At 35.7% G+C, this 21,416-nt stretch overlaps 1 long non-coding RNA gene and 1 pseudogene across 1 annotated transcript in view; both read right to left on the reverse strand.

The window, feature by feature from the left end:
• LOC140598568 (uncharacterized) overlaps positions 1-21,416 on the reverse strand; it is an 82,782-nt gene that overhangs the window by 36,665 nt on the left and 24,701 nt on the right. The window lies entirely within an intron of this gene.
• On the reverse strand, positions 1,302-19,984 carry LOC112931018 (ATP synthase subunit alpha, mitochondrial pseudogene; annotated as a pseudogene).

Raw genomic sequence — 21,416 nt, forward strand, 5'->3', positions numbered from 1 at the left:
TATTATAGTTCTCATCAATTTACTTTGGCTAACACAGTCCCCAAAGGGAACTATATTGGAACATATATTGCAATTATGAGAGCATAAATGGTCAAAACTTACCTTAAGAAAAATAACAGGTAAAATGGCACTCTTGATTAGACGTGTTGGCAATGTGTTTAATTCAATACACTGTTTTCTAAAAAAATCTACTTCCTTTAGATTTACCTAAAAGTTTCTAAAATAAAAAAAAATATCTTAACAAGGAGGGAATATGCATCTTTACTCTCATATAAAGACATCAATGTGGAAGATAAGAAAAAAACTGGACAAAATCTTTGAGAATTAGATCAGGCTAATTTTTTAAACAACAGAAAAAATAAAATGTACAAAAATTGATAAAATAAACTTCATCAACATTAAAAAAATGTTTGCTTTTGAAAGACATAGCTAAGGAAAGAAAAAAGCAAAGTACAGACTAAGGGAAATTTTTTGCAGACCCAACAATGGGTTTCTATACAAGAGATGTAAAGAGCTCTTACAACCCCAAAATAATAGTATGGCCTACTTAAAAAATCAACAGGATGGATGCAGACACTTCACAAAGTAAGATGAACACTGGCAAATTTTCATGTGAAAATATCCTAAACATCACTAGCCATCAGAAAAATATGAATTAGGACGTTGAAATACAACTAAATACGCATACACTAAAATGGCTAAAGTTAAAATCCTCAGGTGTGCTGAGAAGAGGGAGTAAGGGAAACTTTCACACAATGCTGGTGGGTGTGCAAACTGTTAGCCACTTTTGAAAACACTATATTGTATCATATATGGTAAAACATACATACTGTACAAAATAGCAATCCCATGCTTCGGTACTTAAGAGAGCTGGAAATGTACGTTTATACTGATGTGTATGTGAATATTCATAGCTGCTTTATTCAGAATGACTCAAAGCTGCAAATAACCCATATGTCCATCTACTAGTAAATGAAAAAACAAATTGTGTCTCAACACATATATACCAGGTGCACCTGGGTGGTTCAATTGGGTAAACATCTGCCATTGGTTCAGGTCATATTCTCCAGGTCCTGGAATTGAGCCCCATATTGGGCTTTTGATCAGCAGGAAGGATCTCTCTCTCCCTCTGCCCCTCTCCTCATTTGTGCTCTCTCTTGCTCTCAAATGAATAAATAATTAAAAAGAAAAACAGATAAACCAGAAGTGCATTTCCTATTTTTTTTCTTTACCAAGCAATATGGAACATTTTTAAGGTAATTTCTGTACATCTGGAGCATGAGAGTAATCCTTTTACTAATGGAACCGATTACTAGAATAAACGATGACAAAACCAAACTGGCATTTGATGTGAATCCACAGGACTTTAAGTTTCAAATCCAGTCAAGAAGTTTGTTACAATCTCTTTCAGCTTAGCATCTGACTGTTCTGAGATCTTTCCATCGGTCCTTATATTGTCCAAGAAGGCTTGGTGCTGGCTGATAACACGAGCCAAGAAAGCATGCTCAAACTTTGTGATCTTGGTGGGCTCCAATTTATCAAGATATCCTCTTACACCAGCATAAATAACAGCCACTTGTTCTTCAATAGCCATGGAAAATACTGTCCTTGCTTCAGCAATTCAGTCAATCTCACGCCACGACTCAGGGGTTGTTGAGTGGCAGCATCAAGGTCAGAACCAAACTGGACAAAAGCTGCAATCTCGCGATACTGAGCCAATTCCAGCTTCATGGCACCTGCCACCTGCCTCATGGCCCTGGTTTGGGCAGCAGATCCAACACAGGACACATACAAACTGACGTTAATGGCAGGGCAGATACCTTTGTAGAACAATTCTGTTCCCAAGAAGATCTGTCCGTCAGTGATGGAAATGACATCTGTTGGAATGTAAGCATTCACATCACCAGTTTGTGTTTCTATGACTGGTAAAGCAGTCAAGGAGCCACCACCAAAAGAATTGTTCATTTTGGCTGCTCTCTCTAGCAGATGGGAATGTAGGTAGAACACATCACCCAGATAGGCCTCACAACCGGGGGGCTGGCGGAGCAGCAGAGACATCCGACGATAAGCAACAACCTGTCTGGATAAGTCATCGTAGATGATCAAAGCTGTTTGCCATGATCTCTAAAATATTCTCCACCCCCCTCCAGAATAAGGAGTCAGGCACCGAAGTGGAGCAGCATCGGAAGCAGTAGCTGACACCACAATGGTGAACTTCATGGCATCTGCATCTGTAAGTCTCTTCACCAACTGGGCAACCATAGATCTCTTCTGACCAATAGCGACATAGATACAGTATAGCTTCTTCTTTTCATCAGTCCCGTCATTGAAACATTTCTGATTAATGATTGTGTCAATAGCAATTGACGTTTTTCCAGTTTGCCAGTCATCAATAATCAGCTCACGCTGACCACGACCAATTGGCACCACGGCCTTAATTGGTTTCGCGTGCAGTTTCAAGGAATGATCCCAGGGGCTTTCAGGCCAACTCGCCTATGGATCTTGGAACCAACTGGACCCTTTCCATAAATGGCATTGTCAAGGGCATGTACAACACGGCTCAACAGCTCCTTGCCAACTGGAACATCCACAGTGGCTCCTGTTCTTTACATGATATATCCTTCCTTAATTAGTTTATCATTTCCAAACATGACAACACCAATGTTGTCAGGTTCCAAGTTCAGAGACATACCCTTGAAGCCTGAAGAAGACTCTACCATTTCTTCAGCCTTAACATTCCTCAGCCCATGTACACAGGCAATATCATCACCAATGATAGGCCAGTCTCTTCAAGGTCGACAGAGGTATCAGCTCCAAGAATACACTCTTCAAGGATAGAGAACACTTCAGCAGTGCCAGTCTTCTGAAGACGAGTGGTAGAGGCATGGAGGTTCCTTGCAGCAATGAAGGATGATCCCAAAGCATTTTTGGAGACCAGCCCAGCCCACCGAGGGAGGGTGCAAGCCACATGCTTGCTGCATGGACAGCATCTCTGCAGTGTCTCTCTTCGGGGGGTTCCTCTGCAGCCGCAGCCTCCGGACTGACTGGGACAAAATGGCTGAGTGGCCGCATTTCCTAATTTTTAATTTTCAATTTGTGTTTTAATTTTTTAAGAATTCATTATTTTTCTCATCAATCTTAATACAAAATATGGTACCTATTACACATACTTACAATGTTAATTTAACCCTATAAATTAATAATAATATATTATGTAATAGATAATGATATATTTGTATTATAGTAGGTATATTATACAAACATATTGTTAATTTGTCTCTAAAAGATTCTTTTTTTTTTAAAGATTTATTTATTCATGAGAGTCACAGAGAGAGAGAGAGAGAGAGAGAGGCAGAGACATAGGCAGAGGGAGAAGCAGGCTCCCCTCAGGGAGTCCGATGCTAGACTCGATCCCCGATCCCAGGATCCCAGGATCAAGCCCTGAGCGTAAGGCAGAGACTCTAACTGCTGAGCCATTCAGGCATCCGGACTCTAGAAGATTCTTATATGTAATTAAAATTAAATTCATTTTTATTATTTATTTCTTTTAGCTTAATGGAATATTTTTGTGCCAATGTTTAACATTTCATTTTAAATTTCTCTCTCTAAAAAAATAAAATTCTCTAATACTATGAATTTTTAAAAATTGTATTCTTTTAGCTGAATTAAACAAACTTTGACCCACTTTGACTTTTAAACATATTTGAATCTAATTAGCAATAAAAATCTGTTATAAAAGCTAATTTATATGAGGATCTTTTAATCCCCCCCACAAGGATTTTTCTTTTAAGAGAAACTGCCACTCTTGTCTTTGGGTATCATTAGATTTAACCTATGGGGTTTCTATTGTTTTGATGTCAATTACTTTAGAAAGAAAAAAATATATTTCCTTAGATACAGTTAATTTATTATTTGAATTTTTGTTGTATTCTAATTGTTTCATCCTCCCATCACATTCTTCACTATTTTATATTTATAGACATCCTTTAACATCTTTCCCTCTTATTTTTCTTTAATATGTGTTTTTGTTGTTGTTTTGTTTTGTTTCTGTGCAGATACTCACTATTTACTTACTCCTGTTGCTCTTTCTAGATAACTCCAAATAGTATATTGGCAACTTGGCTTATCTTACTATCTTCTCATTATGTCTATCCACATGATCTTTCCTTTTTTTTTCTTATTTGCTCCTATTTTTCATTTCTTCTACCTTTGTTTGAATATATCTTAATTTTCAGTAAAGAATTATTCAACCGTGTAAATGTTTGCATGTTTTCAAAAAGATAAAATTAAGCAAAATCCTAGAAAACTGTTCCAGAAGGGAATAGGAGAGAAAGATATCTACTGCAATAATCTTTTTTTCTTTTTCTCTTTTTTTTTTTTTTAGTAAGTAGCAGGAGGCTACCTAAATGTCTATTATGGCAACAATACTGAAGTAGCATCTGTTAAATGTGTGTAATAATATACTACACCATAATGAAACAAAATGAACTATTTGTAGATATTGAATGTAGGCACATGAAAAAATACATGATTCTTAATTTAAAAAACAGATTTATAGGAAAACATGTTTGTAATCTTACCAAAAACATAAATTAATAGTTCATATTGCCATAAATATACATATAAGAAAATGAACTTCAACTTAGCAGTGCATTGAAAGAAAACATTTAAGTCATAAGAAAGGGTGCTTATGTGGAGGAGGAAATGGTACTAGAGTTGAGATATGAAGAGTAAAGACAAAAACGTAATAAATTAACGAAGAAAAATCATGAGTAAATAAGATATGCAGTACCACAATGCCATGAATTCAATCAAGTCAATTCTGTGCTTCTGAATATGAATTAACAATACATAATAAAAAACTTTTTATTTGGCTTTATGCAATGCTTAGACATTTTTACTGTAATTGTTAATGTGTGTGCATTTTCCATCAACTCTTATAAATAGAAAGAGAGTATCTTACTGGCTTACCTTTATACCTCACAGCACAGTTTCTCAGCCTTCTCCTCTTATGATCCCTTATCTGAATTCATGTGGATAAATGTCCTACTGGCTTTTATTTTCTTCTCTTTTTTTCATTCTAGATTCTTGTATCTGACAACCATGTGCCTAATAAGGTCTATTATTTGAAAAGTCTGATTTAATTTGCTATTTGAATTTCTTTATTTAGAAGGAGCAAAGCTGCATCCTCATAGTCCACACCTAAAACACTTTTTTAAAAAAGGTTTTAAAAAAATTTAAAGAGGACTTTATTTGAGAGACAGAGACAGAGCATGAGCGGGGGGAGGAGGCAGAGAGAGAGAGAGAGAGAAGCAGACTCCCACTGAGCAGGGCATCTGAGGAAGGACTCCATCCCAGGACCCCATGATCATGACCTGAGCCGAAAGCAGATGCTGAACCCACTGAACCACCCAGGTGTCTCTACACACAGGCATTCTTAATAATGCAATAAAATTTTTATAAAAAAACTGTAATTTTTAAATTATAAAGAATCAGAGCCCTCTTAGATAATATTTACATAAATATAAAGCTTACAGTTTCTTTGCTATGACAGTTAATATTATTTTATTGTTAGAAAATGGATTCACCAGAAAACACCAAAATATACTTTGCATTGGGCAATAAAATGAGAATAATCTAAAATCTGGATCGATATGGTTGCACCTGGGTGGCTCAATGGTTAAGTGTCTGTCTTTGCTCAGGTCACGATGATTCAGGGATCTAGTCCTGGGATCTAGTCTTGCATGGGGCTCCCCAAAGGGAGCCTGCTTCTCCCTCTGCCTGTGTCTCTGTCTTTCTGTATCTCTTATGAATAAATAAATAAAATCATAATAAAATAAAATAAAATAAAATCTGGATCCATATGCCCTCATAGATTTTTCTGCAATACAAATTATTTATTTGCCTGAAAAAGTCATCAACAAGATTATCTGAAATCAAGTGTATATAAATATGTGAGATTGTTCCTGGGCTTTGCATGCAAAATTATCTCTGTGTCTCCATCTCTGTCTCATCATCTAAGTTGATTTATCTATGTTTCTATCCACCTATACTGATAAATAAATTTTGACAGCCTAATTTTCAAGAGTCATTTTCAAGGCCATTTCTGCCCTTTACATTTCCATGCTAGTTTTGGACTCACCTTGTCATATTTTACACACATGTTCATAAACACACACGCACACAAAAACCACTAGGAATTACACTGAATTTATACCTATGTGGGAAGAATTTATATTTTTGTAGAATAATGATTACAAAATCATGAATGTGTTGTAACTGTCTACTAAGTTAGGTCTTTTTTTAAAGTGAATCTTGAGAAAATTTTTACAGATTTTCTCATATAGGACATTGCATAACCTTTGCTAGATTTATTTAAATTACCTCATATTTTTATATTAATGTATATGGTAGCTTATGTTGCTTCATTTCAAATTGTATGTTCCTGTAAAAAATAATATAGTTCTCTTGTATGTATCAATTTTGTATCCAGCTACCTTGCTAAACTGTTATTAAATGTAAAGATTTCTTTACAAATTCCTTTGATCCCATAAGACCTTACTTACCATTATGTTTTTGTACAAGATGTATCACTTATATTTATGCAACAATTACTCTGTTGGTTGCTTTTATAGATCAACATTTCCAAATAAAAATCATTTTTCTTCTACAAAAGAATGCTTTTTCTATAAGATTAATCCAATGGTTACAAATTCTACAAGTTTATATGTTTGTGGGAATGCCTTTGTTTCTTCATTTTAGAAACTTTTTTTTCTGTGTAAAGAATTCTAGGTTGGGGGATCCCCGGGTGGCGCAGTGGTTTGGCGCCTGCCTTTGGCCCAGAGCGCGATCCTGGAGACCCGGGATCGAATCCCACGTTGGGCTCCCGGTGCATGGACCCTGCTTCTCCCTCTGCCTGTGTCTCTGCCTCTCTCTCTCTCTCTGTGTGACTATCATAAAAAAGAAAGAATTCTAGGTTGGTTCATATTTTCTTTAACACTCTTTATAATTGTCTTTTGAATTGCCTTATTTAATATATTTATTATTTCTTTTTTATAATAATTTTTCATAGTTTTATTCAAATTCCAGTTAGTTAAGACACAGTGTAATATTAGTTTCAGATGAACAATGTAGTGATTCAACACTCCCATATAACACCCAGTACTCAGATAAGGCTGTGTGTGTCTGTGTGAGAGAGAGAGAGAGAGAGAGAGAGAGAGATTCTGTGCTCTAGGGTATCATGGCTCTTCTTATAACTATAGGGTTCATCAGATTTTGAAATTTCTCATCCATTTCTTTCCAAATTTATACTTTAAAGTACTCTTTTTTGAGAGTCAATGAAAAGTGAGAGTAAAATCCAAGCTAAAAGATATAAATGCTTATAATATTTTCTCAACAAGAAATGTTGAGGTATATTTCAACATACACACAAAATGCATATACTATAAATGTTTAGCCTAGTGGGATGCTATCAAAATCATCTGTCTCATTTTGACTGAAAATATAAATGCTTTATGAACAGGCTGACAGCACTTTTGAGATCACTTTACAAAGAAAGACTAAATCCAGGCAGATACAGAATCAGGAACATAAACTTCATTAATTCAGAGATTAACAAAAATAGTGTTTTACGATATATAATGCACCAAGCCCAATTATCCTTGTAAATATAGTAGAAAAATTTGCAAAATAGCAATGCAAGTTTTTCTAAATAGAAATATGTTCTTTATATTAAAAAATCTGAAGAATTTTCATCTCATCTCTAGAAAACAGAACTAGATAGACAGGCTCTCTAGGATATCTCCAAACTTTTTAGTTCAAATAAAAACAAAAAACAAACAAACAAAATCCAAGGCCATGCTGTCTTCCCAATGCATGAGAAGACCATAAAGATCACCCAGCACTTAAATTACAAATATTGTGTCTTATAGGAACATTAGCAGTCATTTAAACCACACTTACAAAAAAAAAAAAATCAGTTAATGGCTCAACTCCTTATTTTTTCTAACATACACTTAAAAGGAGCTTTAAAATCCCTATACCTGCATAGTCATATTTATTCTGCTTTTGGATGGAAGGTAGACAAGAAGCAAGCACAATGATTAGGAGTCTGCCTCCAGTGAAGGGCTTCAGTTAAGTAATACACCTACATTTAAATATCTATTGGACGCTCCATTTTAGTCCACCTTTCATAAACACAACATAGTTAAGCAGTTATTTACAGTTATATGTTCCATTTTCTTTCTTCATTTTATTATAATATACTGTTATAATTAACATTTACTATTTATGTTATGCAGTTCCGCATCCCCTCATTCTGTCTTCTTTTTCCTTAGGATAAATTATTTACCTGAATTTTGATATTATATGATATAAACCTTGTTTGGGCTTTTCCAAGTTGGAAAAAGGCAATCTCAGAACCATGATTTTACTACAAAGGACACCTAGTAAATCGTCCCTGGGTTTTGGCTGTCCTGTTTGCTCCAAGTGACTGATTTTCAGACTTACTACAGATAAGAGAATCTCATCTGGAGTCTGCTCACTTTATTCATACCAACTTATAAGGAGCATTCAGATGGTCTGATAATACATTTTTAATTGAAAATGTTATTGAGATTATTATCAATTGACAAACAGTTGAAAGAAATTCAGAGAGAATCTCCTATACTCTTAAGCTAGTTTTCCCCATAGTTAACATCTTGCAAAAGTATGGCACAGTATCATACTGATAATACTTTGGGAAAACTTGAATTCTGTTAACTATCTAATTCCTAGTAAGAGGGTCTCACATTATCATTATCTGAGATATTTTATAGACAATGTCCAGGAGGAACAGCATAAAAGAGAGACAGAGTGAGCATGTCCTTCCTCTGCACTCCCAGAATGCACACTGCTCACTGGCCCAGTCTCTGGCTGTGAGCTCCTGACACCCTGAAAATTACCAATAAGCCCTTCCTAACATAGGGTTCACTGGTTTGAAAGGAAAAATGTGGCTGACCCTGGAAACTGGAAAGCCTAATTATTCATCTGTCTCTATATCACCTCTGAAGGCAGTTATCATGTAACTTTCAGGAAGAATTATAATTCTGCTGAGACCTAAGACTGAACCATAAGCAGCAAGTATACTCAAATGCAAATATGGTCACCATGAGGGCATCCATCAAAGATAGGAAATTACTGCCAATTAAACAGGGAAGCCATTAAACCAGGTGCTCTAATGCCTTGGTATCCTTTGTAAGCAAACCGAAACCTAAGAGTCAATGCACTTGAATTTAAGGAAGTAAAACTTAAGAACAATCCACCACAAACAGCCAACAAGCATTCCCAGAATAAGGCAATCACTTTAGCTATAGCCAATGAAATAATGTCCTTGCTTTGCTTTGGCTTCTTCTCTATAGAACCCTCTTCCTAGTTCCTGTCCACATAACACTCCCAATAACTACTCAATTCCAACTGATGTATGTTCCAATATACCACTGAAATTTTGCATATGCCTCAGTTTATCTTAAACATCGCAAATATTTGCAACAGGCTGCACCCAAGTATCTAGGCTCCTCTGGCTGGGCAATTTCCCATCAGACACGTTTTCTCCAGGTTAGGACACCAGCGAAACCCTGAAAATTACCCTAACCCTGTGCTCTCTAACCCTGTGCCAGCAGGACACTGATTATTATTGCATAGTTGGCACTATACCTCAGGACCACAGGCAAGTGAGGCCCCACAGAACACCTAGCAGCATTAGCCAAAGGGTAATACTATTTTTACCCTAAGATTTTCAAATGTACTACAAATACATCTAGTCAAATTTACATGGTAAATTTAAGGTGTTACTTTTAAGACTGTAGACTTCGTGAATTATCATAGATACTCCAATAGGCTGGATATTGGAATCTTTGTGTTTGAGAGTTGGAGACGGGGCCAGTAATTTCAGAGAATGATATATCCCCCATTCAGCACACCCTTGTCTTAGTGCCCACACTCCTTCCACTTCGGATAATTTCAGTGGAATAAATGACAAACACCTGCTGCAAGTAACCTAAGCATTCCTCAAAAAATTAAATAAGCATCTACTGGAGAAGCAGAACACACTCTAAGTATACGAGGCTTTCTGATGAGATTTTATTTTGCCCACCTCCCATTTGCCATCAAGTTTGTCATATTTGTTAGTCACTTAGCATATGGACCAGTAATAAACAATGTTGGCCTTACTCCAAAGAAGCAAAAACTTTAAATTAGATAGTATGGTCAGATTCTATAAAGCAATTTTCTTTGAATGTTAAGTCATTCTCATAGTGAGAGCTAGAGTTTCTGAAAGTGCCAAATAATCTTAGAATTTAGTTAATTTGAAAAAAAAAAAAAAGGACCAGAAAACTGTTACAGTTGATAAGAATTCAAAACTACACATACACACTAAGCTCATAAATTATCCAGTGTTGTGATACTTCTATTCATATGACCTCCATCAGGTCCTGTCACTCCAAATAACAAATTTGGCTGATACCTAAAAGCATTAAAAATGATTTTCTGTTGTTGTTGTTGTGATAGGGTTGGTGAAACAGTTTCACATAATTTTGATGGATTTTCTTCCCCAAAAATGTTCCATCAAACATCCTATTTGGTCCAACAACAACAACAACAAATACACAGGCAAAAGAGAAGGAACATGTTTTCCATTTCCATAGTTATCAGTATTCTATAAATGCTTTTCTTTTTCTTCAGAATGATCACTTTTATTTTTCAGCCTTTACTTTTATATTGTTTTACTGTTACCAAAAGTCCAACTCATTGGTTTTTGTGCATCGAGAGAGCCATCTCATATACGGACCACTGAGGTGAGGTGTCTTGCTGTTAAAAATCACAGAAATATAGAAACTGCACAAACTGATGTAGATATTGGAAAACTATGGCTGGCTTTATGTTTTGAACCTAACGGATACCGATAAGGGAGGAAAAGTATATGAAGCACTTGGAAATACAGGAAAAATGGATGATACCTACAGTCTAGACATTTTCACATAATAAACTATGATCTCAACCTACCTATATGCCATTTCTCATCAGCAACCACCACAGCCTCTGTCTATGCTTCAAGCATTGCATCTATTATCCCCTTTGAAATACTCTCTCTCTCTTATTTTAGTTAATTCTATTCATTTAGTCAGTCATAGCTGATAACCTGGAAAAATCAATCACAATAATGCTGCTAGGGGAAAAGGTTTGGGGAGTGTTAGAGGGGAGGGGAACCCCAAAAGTGTTTCTGAGGAGTAGAAAAAAAAGGCCAAGATTAATTGTATTTATCCAAGAACCAAACTTAGAACTTCACAAATACACAATGTGTTTCAAGAAAAGTACAGTACAGGATTTCTCTACAAAAGTTATAGTACAGGGGGCAATGATAATGAAGTGGATGAAAGGAAGTAGACTTAAACCATGGAAAATGAATGAAAAAACCTAGTTATCAGGTTAACTAATCTTTTAAAGGGCTATGAGAGATTTAAAATGAGAAGACTAAGTAAAGATAAATTTTAAAATTCTTACACACAGAAATCCAACTCTAGAGGACAGTATTTCTCTTTAAGGAATGATTAACATTGAACTAGTTTTAATTATCTAAAAACGTTAACTGTATCTTCAGGAATACGGTATAATAAAGGTATGGTACAGCATGATATAGACATTGCCCTTACTTTGGGATTAACTAAATAATATTTGTGAACAGATGTGTGTGTATAAATTATAAAATTATGATGTTACTTTTAAGACCTTAAGATTTCATAAAAATTATCATGTTTATAATATATCATATACACACACACACATATATACACACACATATGGTACACATGCACACACACACACACACACACACACCTTAATTATTCTCCCTCTAGCTTTTGGCACTAAGGAAAAACTGATGTCTATGCTTATATGGTACAAGTATGATCTGGTAAGTGGTTGAAAGTTCTATTTCTTAAGACATATCTGGTTTATTTCACAACTATAACTTATCAGTTTCACATAGCTATGGCAACAAATTACCACAACATTCTAACCTTAACACAACAGAATATTTCTTTTTCTTTCACAGTTCTGAAGACCAGAAGCCCACAATTAGTATCAGTGGAATGCAATCAATATGTTGACAGGCTGTGCTCCCTGGAGAGGTTCTAGGGGAGAATCCTTCCTTGCATCTTCAGGCTTTCACAGGCTGCCAGCATTCCTTGACCTGTGGCCACATGGCTCCAATCTCTGCTTTTGTGTGTCAGGTGTAAACTATCCCTCTGCCTTCCTCTTATAAGGATACATGTGATTGCGTTTGGATAATCCAGGATAATCTCCATGTTAAAACCCTTATTACAAAAAAAAGGTGTAAAATGGCATTCTTTTTGCCATTTAAAGTAGCATTCATAGATTCCAGGGTCTGGGAGGTAGATATCTTTTGCAGAGGGGTTATTTTAGCCTACCACACCCACTAACTACTTAAGTCACCTTTGGGAATTTACTCAAACTTTCTAAATCTTAGTGTCTTCCTCTATAGAGTGCCAAAAATACAAGTATTTACCTTTGAGTGATTAATAAAATCAAGAATATAAAAACAAGTGTAATCTTGACGCATGATAAATATCAGTCAATATTATCTATTATTGTCATTATTTCTATGTTTGTTCCATTGCTTTTTTTTTTTCACTAACTTATTACAAATGTGTTGGCTCTCCACTATGAAGAGGATATTGCATTATTACTGGCCCACTCTTGACAAGATGTGTGTCTTTCCCTATTTCCCAAGCCATTTCTACACCTCCTTCTGACCCCAATCCCCTCCACTGGTAATATCAAGTCTCAAGCTGTCAAAAGAGAACAGAAAGCCACTTTTAACATGATTTTTGGTTAATGACTGCAGAAATTAGTTCAAGATTTCCACCAGTAGTACCAAAGTATGACCTCACTGAACAAAGTTAAACTAGGGGCACTTGGATTGCTCAGTCGATTAAGCATCTTCCTTTGGCTCAGGTCATGATTCCAGTGTCCTGAGACTGAACCCCACGTCAGGCTTCCTGCTTCTCCCTCTCTCCCCTGCTGTCTTACTATCTCTGTCACTCTTTCTCAAATAAAGAAATAAATATCTTAAAAAAAAGAAAAAGTTCAACTAAAAGATTGACTGTTTTACAAGACTGATTACCATGTTTTATAGGGTGTGTCTGTGTGTGTATTCATATAGTCTGAGCTTATTTCTGAGTTTTTGAATTTGACAATAAATGCTTATTTTGTAATAGGAAAATTTCAAAATAGTAGAAAATACGCATTATTGAAGGGTTAATCCTAAAAGATTTCTATGAAAGGAGTAGTGCTGATAGAGTTTTTAATCTTCCTACATCTCTACATAAAAACCAACTGCATTCTAAACTACTCCCCACTGTCATTCAACTTATGTCATTCTTGTATTTCAAGTATAAAATACAGCCTTTAATGGATATTTCTTTGCATAATTATGTACTCTCACTAAACAGTAGGATACATGAAAGTTTATACTGCATTTGTTTTATTTGTTGTTATAGCCTCAGTTCCTTGTCAATAGCAAGCACTAAATATTTCTGAACAAAAGCTGAATTCATAGCCTCCATCCTCTGTTCTATTTTTCCTTTATTCAATTATGTTAGTAATATTAAGTGGTCAATTTATATGCAGAATAGATACTGAATAACTCACAGAGAAACTTTAATACTCATATAATGAATATGTAGACAATGCCTTTGACCCTATAGTTGAATTTTTTTCATTTCATTTTACCACATAAATTATAATTAACTTTTAGGCATTTATGTATTTAAGTTACTTTACAAAATTAATCACTGCATTCTTTTTCTAGATTATACACTAAATATTTTCTAAAAAGAGAATTATAACCAATACAATTTCAAGAAGCAAACAAATGGTGCTGTTTTTCCTTAAAAATAAAAATATATTAGTGTTCGACAACAGAAAACAGTTAAATTTCATCTGGTAAGAGTAACACATTAAGCCTCATTACTAAATAAATCATTTTTGTCACTATTCTTATTAATTTTGGGGGGAGGTTCACTCAAATTCATCCTAGTAATTAAGAGTACTATTTTACTTTAACACATTTTTTCATTTCGTACTTTTTGAGGAAGAAAAAACCTTTTATATTTCTACTGATGAAAAGAACACCTATTAAATTTTTCAATATTTTTTATACAAGAAAGTCTGTAAACAAATGTAATTTAAAAATCATGATAAAGACAGGAAGGTAAGCAGATTCACTGAACTACAAAAGGGAAACGTTCACTTTGGTTAGAATTCCCCAGTTCCAAAAAATAGGAGAAACTGAAATACATGCCTTGGTTAACAATCTCACAATATAGGGAATTTACCTTTATAGTTACATGAATGCAAAATAAATGTTCTAAATGTTTTCATATTGTGGTATGTTTTGGAGCTACATCTAGATAAATGTAATTTTGCTTTGATTTCCATGGGGTTTCTTCAAAAGGGATAGCATTTGAATCATTTCACATTTAGCAACTACGTATATAAGAAAATACATCTCTCTGGAAGATGAGTCTGTGTGTGTGTGTGTGAGTTTGTGTGTGTGTGTGTGAATGCAAACTGTATACAGGAGGGGAAACAAGTCATGAGTCTATTTATTTTAAGACAATGTGTTTCCTAAGGGTGTTTCCTCAGGTGAAATTGATTGATTATACACATATTTCATTTTATAGGAGAATGTGGAAATTCTGACACCTGGTGAAGGAAAAGTCATAGAGCAGCTGCTGTGATTGGGGGGAGGTAAGAAATGGTAGTGACCACCTGGCAAGGTGGCCAGATACACATGTCATTACATAAAAAAGACTGATCTTCATCTAGAACAAAGGAGAAAAATGAGTTTATAAACTATAAAGGTAATAGAAGTTTGATTAATGAGATTGTTATTTAGTACATAAATGTAACAAAACTGTTACTTTAGAAGATAAGATATAATAACTGAATTATTTAAATAAAATGTCAAAAATCCTATAGCATAAATTATTTAGAAATCCAATAACTCTAAGATTAGTTAAAAACATGGCACTGGTACTGAAATAAATGTTAGGGCATGTACAAATGTACAAATGGGGAGAGATTAAAATTCTATTTAAATCTTATTTTAATATATGGCGTTTAAATAATTTATATATAAAATGAAGGCATTATATGTATCAAAAACCAAATTAAATTATGTATTAAACTGTAAAAGGTCTCTGAAAGATTTTAAGTAGGATAGATTTTATTTGCTTGCAAAATGGATGAAATTTGTCTCATTTAAAATGTTTAAGTAGGGAATCCCTGGGTGGCTCAGCGGTTTAGCACCTGCCTTTGGCCCAGGGCATGATCCTAGAGCCCCAGGATAGAGTCCCACATCGGGCTCCCTGCATGGAGCCTGCTTCTCCCTCTGCCTGTGTCTCTGGCCCCCCCTCTCTCTCTCCCTCTCACTCTCCCTCTCTCTCTCCCTCTGTGTCTCTCATGAATAAATAAAATCTTTAAAAAAATAAAAATAAAAAAAATAAAATGTTTAAGTATAGGTCTTACATAGATTGATCTTAAACTATCTCTGTGATTTTTTTTGCATGGGTGATACTTAGAAATACGAAAGTATTCTAAGATTAAGAGAGGAAATATTATATAATTCTTTCAGCAGGTGGCAGGAAACCAGGCAGGACTGGTGTAAGACAAAGGACAAAACCAGGGAAGACATAAACAACACGGCAGAAATTTGGTGACCAAACCTCTTATGGATGCCTACACAATTCAGGAAAAAGAGAATGAGGCTGGATTTTGGATAGTAGATGTAAGGCATAAAGTACAAATGGATCACAAAGCAAGACTGACCTGACTCTGGGCCTTAAATGTGGGAATTAAGGCTCCTTTTGCACAGCCTGCCTCAAAGCCTAAGATGGCAGAGAGTAGATATGCAGCCCAAGTGGCCTCAGCTACCTGTACCATGTGTCTTAGAAAGAGATGAGACCTCTGTTTACCTCTCCAGTTATTACTAGATGTCCTCCTCTTGGAACTGGTACAGAGACGAAGAATGGCACGGACACATGGGGGTGCCAAGGGGCTTGGAAATCTAGGCTGGTGAAAAAAGAAAACACTGAGTGGTTGAGTGGGAGTTTAGACTCACTCAGGAAATGTAAGCAGAGCACTGGGTAAGATTGAAAGAACTAAGTGACTAAAGGTCTTGGTAGGGCCACAAACTGAAAAATATTTTCTTCTCTTTGCTTAATGGTTGAACCCAATGCACATAACACTTTCTTTTTAAAATTGGTAGAGTTGTAAAATTTTAAAGTCACTAGGTTAATTATATTTTTTATTCATTTGACTTATCTGTTTTATTGAGTATTTGGTTACAATTATATATATATTAATATATTTCATGGAACACTTACTTAATTCCTATTTGGAAATATTACAGAACATCTACAAACTATTAAAGACTTTCGGATGCACTATCTTTTAGCTGTTATTTTAACTTGTAACCTCCAATTGTTTAGAGAGGAGCATGTCCAATTTTCTTGGTATTCTGAAGAGCTTGGTCGTTAATTTCAAGTAAATCTAGCATGCTTTTATGAAAAGAGCCTTACTAAATTGAAAATGATAGGATTTATTTACCTAAAAATCTCTAGGAGGCGGGTAAACTAATTAAAATATTATCTTACTTTCCTTATGTCAGCAATGTATTTCAAATCACATTTTGATACTATAATATTTTTTCTATATTAAAAATTAAATATGCTCAGTATCTAAAAATTTGCAAAACTGAGAATATACATTCCAGCTAATGCAAAATGCCAAACACAGAAAAGAGCAAGAAAGAACATTCCAGTATCTGAAAGAATGATGACAAGGCAAATGGTAGGCCTTTAGTAAGATTTTATATTTTGAGAAACATTGATTTTTATCTAGTAATACTGTAATAGTTGCTAAAGTGTATCACTTAATATTTGCAAAGTTATTTTGTCATTTTAAAAAACCCAAATGTATTTGTCAAAATGTAAGCACATTTTTCAATTGTGTACACTTTACAGATGATACTGACTGATGTCTAAATCTAATGTTATTTTGTTTTCCTAGTGATATTCTCCCTCATTTAAAGTCACAAAAGAAGTTAGTTTTTTGTTTTGTTTTGTTTTGCTTTTTAAAGATTTTATTTATCCATTCATGAGATACAGAGAGAGAGAGAGAGGCAGAGACACAGGCAGAGGGAGAAGCAGGCTCCTCGCAGGGAGCCTGAGGTGGGACTCGATCCCGGGACTCCAGGATCACACCCTGAGACAAAGGCAGACACTCAACCACTGAACCACCCAGGCATCCCTGGTTTGTTTTCTTTTGTTTTGTTTAAATTCTTATAGCTCGGGGATCCCTGGGTGGCTCAGTGGTTTGGCGCCTGCCTTTGGCCCAGGGCGCGGTCAGGGAGTCCCGGGATCGAGTCCCGCTTTGGACTCCCAGCATGGAGCCTGCTTCTTCCTCTGCCTCTCTCTGCCTCTCTCTCTCTCTCTGTCTATCATGAATAAATAAATAAATTGATTTAAAAAAAATAAAAATAAAAAAAATAAATTCTTATAGCTCAACATTAAATTCTTTTCAATATGTGTTTTGAAATACTTATAATTTTTCTAAATATAAAAAGGACTCTTTATTCCTTTATGCATTATTAAGTAATATGATGGGTAAATAACACACTGAAAGCCTATTATTTTGCAGGCTCCCTTTCACTGTGGGAACACTGCAATGAATATCATTTATTTCATCCTATCAGCCTTTGTACTATATAGTGCCAGTGGCTAAAAACCCCAAATCAAAGCATTAATTCCTCCCTCACTTTTTGTTTTGATTTCTACTATATTTATTTGCGTAGTTTCTTCCACAGATTTGAGAATTAAACATAAAATCATTTCTCTGCACCCTCATATCGTTGTCACGGCCAATAGCAGTAATCTGAAACTTCAGAAGGAAGAGTCTGAAAGCTTTCTGAATCTAGGTCGGAATTTTAATGCTCCGTTTACAGTCTCTGTCAATGCCGCCCACGTTTACAATCTAGAGAACTGCTATTTATGGATTACACTTATTATTTTTAAAAAAAGGTTCTTTTTGGTCTAAAAGGATTTGGCAATGTTTGGCAAATGTGTACTTGAAACTATACCTCTATACTTGAAGATAAAGAAAAGGTAGGACTCTTGATGCTACCCAAGAAGTAATAGTTTTCTGTTTTTACAACTGTGAAAAAAGTAGAGTTTATAAATTCTAACTATGTTTATTATAATTTTGAGTAAGGGACAATATGAGTCAGCTGCCCAAACAGGGTAGATCCAGCAGTTTCAGGCAGAATGCCATTACACTTAAATGAATATCACTACTCTTGAAAACTCTGATTAGCCAAAGACAACAAAGAAACAAAACTGAAAACATCCTTTATGCATCCAGGCAGCCATGAGTTAAAAGAGGTACACTTGAAATTAATATAATATGTCACTTATATCTTAATAAAACAAAAAACTAGGACACCTGAGTGGCTCAATGTTTAAGCATCTGCCTTTGGCTCAGGGCGTGATCCCAGGATCAGAATCGAGACCCACATTGGGGTTGCTGTGAGGAGCCTGCTTCTCCCTCTGCCTGTGTCTCTACCTCTCTCTCTCTGTGTCTCTCATGAATGAATAATTAAATCATAAAGAAAAAAAAACCTATAAACCTAAGAAATGTTATAAGGGACATCTTCTGTGTTTTCCTTGTTCTTCCTCTTTGTCATATACCATATGATGTACCACAGTGTACGTCATTTGGTACTGTGTAGTGGAAACTTACAGGCTACTGGAATTGGAAATTTTCAGCTCATATGTAATTCTCTCATTTTTTTAAGCAAAGAATACTTACTGTATAGAAATTACACTTACTCAAAAAATAACTAAGGTATTCCTAATGCCATCTGGGTTCCACCATTCTTGTTATCCTCATGTTCCAAATCTCCTTGTTTGGTTTTGGTTTTGGTTTTGGTTTTAGTTTCTGTTTTGTTTAGTTTTTGAGAGAGAGAGAGAGAACACATGAGTTATAGGGGTTGGGGGTGACACTGGTGCAGAGGAAGAGAAAGAATCTTAAGCAGACTCTAACACTCAGTGCAGAGCGCCATGGAGAATTTGGGCTCACTCTCACCACCCTGAGATCATGACCAGAGCCAAAATCAAAAGTCAAATGCTTAAGTGACTGAGCCATCCAGGTGCCCCCTCCCTGGGGTTTTGTCATTATGCCCACACCTCTGGGCTCAGGATATCATCTGAGTGTCCTGTGGCAAAGGGGACAATGGGTTCACTGACTGACCAAACCATCCTGATGACTCCAACACCATGACGAATGAGTAAACCATTCTCACATTCCTGGGACTTCAGAGTGTTTATTTTACAGCCTAGGAAAGCTGTCTGGTGTGGGTGGAATGCCAAGGAAAAAGAAGATGCAAAAGAAGGTTTACAATTATCTTTGCAAAGCTCAATCCAGGCCAGGCTTTGGGCTTTGCAACCTTCGCAGAGTAAAGGAAGAGGGCCTGGTAAATAGATTTTGTAGATGTGGCTGGTGATTTAGGGGCAGGATGACATGAGGGGGATGTTTAGTTTCCTCATAATTGAGTATCTCTACTTTTATCCATGCTATCTTCCAGTTGCTGAGAGTTTGGGGTTTTTGTTTTGTTTTGTTTTTCTGTTTTGTGTTTTGTTTTTATAATTTCCTACAAACACAGTAGCTAGCATGAAAATCAGTTACTTCCTGCTCTTTTTCCTTCCCAAACTAAGAACTAGCAGAAATATTGGCCAGAGTTCCAGCAGTAACCAGATAGTCTGGTCACTTTTTTGTGGTTCTGCTCCTCCCTGCAACGAGTATGATTAACAAGACCGGAGACTGATGAGCGGTCCCCACCGATGTTCTCGGTCAATTCAACTCCCATCTTTACCCGTATCTTTCCTCCATCTCTCCTTCACTCATTTTTCTAGTTGTCCTCTGTCCAAACTTCATTAAGGCAGAGAAACAAATCTTGTGTGTTTGGTTTGGGTTTGCAGGTTTGTGATCCTGGTACAATATCCATGCATTTGAATCATGTAGGAGTTAAACAAGTGACACCCACCTTCCTTTATTCTCCATGACTCTGCCTTTTTTGGGATCCTTAAATCTCAAGTTAAGGATGTTTTTATTTACATTAGAATTGATTATATTACTATAAGTGTCCATTGCTTATTATTTCTTCTATATTTTTTTTTAAAAGGCTGGAATTTAGTCCTTCATGGATGACTTACCCTTGTGGTAAGTCTTGTGGTGCCTTCAGTTTCACATTTTCCCCATGTTTGTCAGAACTACAGAAAGAAGAGCTAGACCTTAAATTCCTCAATTTAAGTGCTCTCACCTGAGTTATGAAAAGATTATGTTCTTTGTATTATTGCAAATTATCACCTACTGATAGTATGTGACTATTTTTACAATTTAGAACTCTCTAGTATTTAATCCATAGAATTTCCTACACTTAATATAAAAACAATCATTGATTACGAACCTACCAGTGTCAAATTTCTTGCTAAATGCTTCATAAGATTAGCTCATTTGATTCTCATAAATAACCCCAGGGGGTAACTCACTGTTAGCCCCATTTTACAGAGGAGACCAATGAGACTCAGAAAGCAGAGGTAATTTGCCCCAAGTCAACAGAATTTATGGGGAAGTTATTTGAATTCAAATCTAGTTTGAACAACTCTAAACCTGTGTGCTTTATATGACATACAGTTTGGGAATATGTTTGCTTTTTAAAATTATGATTTTACTTAAATTTGCAACTAATTCTATGACTATTTTTAGAATTTACAAATATTACTGGAGCTTAGTGACTTCAGAAAACTCACAAATCTAAGTAAGAATGTAGTGTAACTGCGCAACATCACTCAGACACCCACTTCAAAGACATTCATCTGGAATAAACATATTGCCAGCTGCATGACACAGCTACTAGTAAAACAACTGAACTAGATAAGAAACCAGGCCACTCCACCCATGAAGTTCCCCTTATAGAAAGCTGTGGGTGACCTAGATAACTGACCACCAAGTGATCCGCTTTTCCCTTCCTGTGCCCTAATTCTTGCTCTTATGTTTTAAATTCACCAGTAAAGAGTAAATTCACAAAACCCTAAGCATCCCACCCTTAACCTCAATAAAGGCAGAACCCCAGGTTCCCTCCTCCTATCCCTCTCCTCCCTCTTCCTCTTCCTCTACCAGTGACCTATGTGGACCCTGAGGTGCCAGGTGTATGCTCTAGGACTTTTAAGTAACAAATCTTGGTTTCTCAAAATCCCTTGCTGGTTGTTGCTGAGGTGCATTTTGCAATCATAATAAGA

This window comes from Vulpes vulpes, chromosome 4, assembly GCF_048418805.1.
Source record: "Vulpes vulpes isolate BD-2025 chromosome 4, VulVul3, whole genome shotgun sequence".
Lineage (NCBI taxonomy): Eukaryota > Metazoa > Chordata > Mammalia > Carnivora > Canidae > Vulpes > Vulpes vulpes.